Source organism: Macrobrachium nipponense, chromosome 29, assembly GCF_015104395.2.
Source record: "Macrobrachium nipponense isolate FS-2020 chromosome 29, ASM1510439v2, whole genome shotgun sequence".
NCBI lineage: Eukaryota > Metazoa > Arthropoda > Malacostraca > Decapoda > Palaemonidae > Macrobrachium > Macrobrachium nipponense.
In genome coordinates, this window is record NC_061092.1 from 7,911,759 (window position 1) to 7,916,758 (window position 5,000).

Here is a 5,000-nt window from a genome sequence, read left to right on the forward strand (position 1 = left end):
AAAGTCTCAGACATTTTACTCAGCAATGCCAAGAGAGAAAACTTAACCAAAGCTACCATGCCAATTATCTTATAATATTTAAGTGATAATACGTCGAAAACGGTGATAATATGAATAATACGTCCGCTAAAAATGCTGAACACGCTAAGGTAAGCACAGTCCAATTTAGACAATAGGTTTTCAAATCCAATGGCGTGTGGATTCCCAAAAGGATCAAGTCTTGGGTACCATAATTCACGAAATTCAATGGATCCGCATTCTCGGGGCCCCAACTAGCATAAAAACAATGATAACCGAACCCCGCGCCCCCAGTAAACGTTTTAACAGAAATCTCAATTCACGAAGGGAATAAATATATAAGTACTCACGTAAACAAAAATGAAAAAATAACTGCATTCACTTAGCTAGCACAATATATAAATACTCAAGTAAACACAAAGGAATAACTGCATTTGCACAGCTAGAAAAATATAAGTTAAAATAATTATACATATCTATAAAACAAACCTTGGAAATAATTATACAAATACTCAAGTAAAAAAAAAAGGAATAAATAACAGCACTGAAATAGTTAGCAAAATATTAGTCATAATAACGAAATATAATTATGAAATAAACCATCGATGTCATTACTGACAACTTATGGTATTTTAGGTGAGGAATTTTACTATGTGTGCATACTGAAATGACAATGCTACGAAAGACACCTTCACTAAATAAATCTCGAGAAGTCTCGTCAAAGTCTGAAAAGAAAGCAACTAAACCCGCGTACATACACAAATAACAATGCTACGAAAGTGATTACGAAAGACACCTTCACCAACTGCATTCCAGAAAGTCTCGTCAAAGGTTGAGCAAAATTCAGGCTCATTCAGAAAAATCCTTCCTCGTCAGTCTCATCTCCATAATCGGGAGGCACAAAGGAGCAAGAAGCAGGAAACTTGAGGAAACTAAATCGGAACGAAATAAAGTATGCTGGAATGGGACATCACAGGAGGAATTCTCAGTCTCGCATGAGGTTTAGAAAATTGGATTCTATGCGAAGACTCGATTCACACAGGGCAAAGGAAACGACTAACAAGACACTTTGCGAATGCAGTGATGGACTTTGCTGATCTGGTTAGAAATACATGATATTAAGGACTCTGGTGTCTTGAGGGAGGACTTTACAGACACCAAGACACGCGCACGCTCATTCTCTCTCTCTCTCTCTCTCTCTCTCTCTCTCTCTATCTCGCTCTCTCTCTCTCTCGCTCTCTCGATTATATATATATATATATATATATATATATATATATATAGTAGATATATATATTTTATATATATCATATATATTACTATATATATATATATATATATATATATTATTATTTTATTATCATGCATACTTATATAGACATTCATATATATACATACACATATACTATATACGTAAATGAACAAGTGTATGCGTGTGTGTGTAGATCAAGGTTTTTCATAATAAATAACCAATCCCCAAAATATCTCGGTCATCTGAGCCCGCGCTAATTTCCAAAAGATACTACGATACCGAAAAGCTATAAGTCTTGCTCATTACCTTTCCCGCCCAATTTCTATTTTTAAAGAAATAACCTCGTTCCAGCAAAGCCAGTCGCCCTAAACGAGAAGACACTTCCACCTAGATGACAAGTAATCACAGAACGAGATCCAGCCAGGAAGAGCAATTTATGACTTGGCCAGAACGGAAATTCGCCCAAAGTTTGTTGCCGCCGGCGAGTTCTAAATCTGGTTCGGCAGGTTTGTTTTCGCGAGTTTGCGAAATCTGACACCGAAATCAACTAATCATTCGACGTTCTGCTTTCTGCTTTATTGCTTCTGTCTTTGGCTTTTGTCTCAGTGATTTATGTTGGCTACGGTTCACTTGATGTCTGGTGCTCGATGTACTTCAATCCAAATTAGCACTGCGTCAATTTTTAATGACTAATTTATATTCCTAGAAAACTAAAAAAAAATATCTAATTACGTATGCAGAATAATAATTTGCAAGTTAGAATCAATTTTCCGTTCCTCCTTTCGCTATTTCAAACAACCACAGCATTAAATCCTGCAAATCCTCGACATTTCACCGTCAAAATAACAGTTTGAGACGAACTCAGACGGTGGGTATTTAATTCGCTTGAAAGAAAATGTAACAAGGCGATTTACTCATATTAAATGTCACATATACCAACAATTCTAACAATTCCTCATCAGTCTACCTTTAAAATAAAAGAGGCTGAGATAAGCTCAAATGAAAACTTTCAAATCACTTGAGAGAAACTTTATCATGGAGATTTTTTCGTTAAGTGCCAAATAAACTATTTAATTCTACAAATCCTTTACATTTTACCTTTAAAGAAACAGGGGATGAGATGAACCCAAAGCGTAAACATTTAATTCGCTTGAGTTTATTTTTCTAATCAAATGTCAGATATAAAAACAAAAACAATAAAAAAAAACTCGGCATTTTACCCTTACAAAATAGAGGTTGGGTCAAATATCCTTGAAACAAACAGAGGATGAGACGAACCCAAAGGGTAAATATTTAACTCGCTTGAGAGAAACTGTATTAAGTTTATTAAGTTTATATTTTTAATCAAATGTCAGATACACCAAAAAAAACTATGAAAAAAAACGACATTTTACTCTTACAAAATACAGGTTGGGTCAAATATCCTTGAAACAAACAGAGGATGAGACGAACCCAAAGGGTAAATATTTAACTCGCTTGAGAGAAACTGCCTCGAGGCAATGCTTGCCTATTCCATTACTCTCTGCGGCGTCTAAAGCCGCGTGACTAATGAGGCACATGACAGGACCTGCTTTGGAGCCGTCTCCAGCGGCTAATGCTCCGTTGGTTATGCGTTCACACGGCTCCCTCTATGCCACTTAGAGCAATTATTATATTGCTTAATCAGAGAGAGAGAGAGAGAGAGAGAGAGAGAGAGAGAGAGAGAGAGAGAGAGGCGAGCTCCCTTTGTAACAGGCGATAGGCTACCAGACAGGTCACATGAGAGAGAGAGAGAGAGAGAGAGAGAGAGAGAGAGGCGAGCTTCCTTTGTAACTGGCAGTAGGCTACCAGAAAGGTCACATGAGAGAGAGAGGAGGAGAGAGAGAGAGGGAGCAAGAGAGAAGAGAGAGAGAGAGAGAGCTTCCTTTGCATGTGCTAATAGATCTGTATCATTTCTGTACTACAAATGCCAAGCCACAGAATGTAAAGTTATAAGATTAATTATATGACCTAACTTCTTTGCTTAATTCTACTGCTACAGAATCCCGTCATCAAAAATGCACTTTCTCTGACCCCAATGCTTTTAAACGGCAAAAAAAAAAAATTAATATAATGATTTACTCACCAGTCCGTAGATTCTCTTCCTGTGAAGTCCGATAAGGAATCGCAGTCAAGTTGTATTCATTACTTCTGTTAAGAGCGTTTAATCCCGTCTTCTAGACAGGACGTAAATTAAAAAAATTTTCGACGTTCCGGGAGTATATCAGTCACGTCTAACTTTGCATCAATAAACCTTGTTCGTATTTCGCTATTTTTCTGAATGTTCAAGTGTCGATTAATGCTTCCTCTTCTGTTCTATCACCAGATTTCACTCAAGAAACAATCTCCACTTCCAATGTCTCCAATGGAGAAAGCAGAAAACCACTCCCCTGCAAAAGCTCAGTCTCGATGAATATTATCGTCATAACCTTTAATGTTTGTGCTTTGCAACATCCACCTCTGGAATCCAAAGTGCTTGCAGAATTGTTGATGAATTTCCTGACATTAACAAACATCCACCTATGGAATCCAAAGTGCTAGCCGAACTGTTGATGATTTTCCTGACATTATTAACGATGTTTATACCAACAGCTTCCTCTGACGGTTACCTATGGAGAGAAGAAAACCAAACATGAAGGATTAGGATTTCGATATTTCGGGTCGGATTACGTGAGCAATCATCCCCTAACATTTTTGAAAGAGCAAAGGTCACCGGGAATGAACCCACGACAGAACCTGATATGGAATTCGCAGTAGCTATTTTATAATTCAATTTTTTCATGACGTGATTCCTGTTACATTGTGCATTTCGACCTTCTAAATAGGAGATGATTTATAAATCTATCAAGAATACCTGTAATACATTCAGGTGTTTACAAATTTTACACACACAGTTATACATACATACAATTTACACACATATACATAAATACATATATGTGTATATATGTACATATTACATGTGTTTATATATATATATATATACCTATATATATGTATAGATTTATATATATATATATATATATATACTATGTATACACATACATATAGATACATAGATAGATAGTTGGGAAATGCGTATGTATGTATGTACGTATTTATATAGTATGTATGCATAAGTTTACAATGCTTTCTAATAAGCTGAACTCAAAATTATAAAAAAATATACATATAAAATAATATATATATATATATATATATATATATATATATATATATATATATATATATATATCGAACTACATTGTCATTGACAATGTCTGAGTAAAGACGAAAGCGCTTGGATTTCTGACTATCATTTTCCTGTGGGATTCGCTTATCTATGAAATCACGTGCATCTACTGTGATTTTTTGAAGCATATATATATATATATATATATATATATATATATATATATATTATATTATATACACAGATAGACAGATACCTTTGCATGCATAAATAAGAAAACTGCTTATATAAAGGTAAAATGCTCCTAACAAGCAGACCTCCAAAATAATGGAACGGGCCAAGAGAACGACGTTCGTCCCAATCTCGGGCATCGCAAATATTTTGGAATTAATTTTGAGCCGGGACACCAGACCCAGCCCTTCATGCGTCATTCAAGAATTATGGTCGATGAAGTCGGTGGGAATTAGATATTCCGGTCTCATCAATTGCTAATATATTGCTTGCTTGCCTAATCCCTCCCCTGTCGGACTTGTCTCTTTT

The 5,000-nt window shown here is 35.6% G+C and overlaps 1 long non-coding RNA gene across 1 annotated transcript in view; it reads right to left on the bottom strand.

Annotated features, from left to right (window-relative positions):
- The window catches only part of LOC135205937 (uncharacterized), a 170,572-nt gene that overhangs the window by 80,332 nt on the left and 85,240 nt on the right, over nucleotides 1–5,000 (bottom strand). The window contains exon 3 of the long non-coding RNA XR_010312635.1: nucleotides 3,375–3,897. This is a non-coding gene — a long non-coding RNA (uncharacterized LOC135205937). The remainder of the gene's footprint in view (nucleotides 1–3,374; nucleotides 3,898–5,000) is intronic.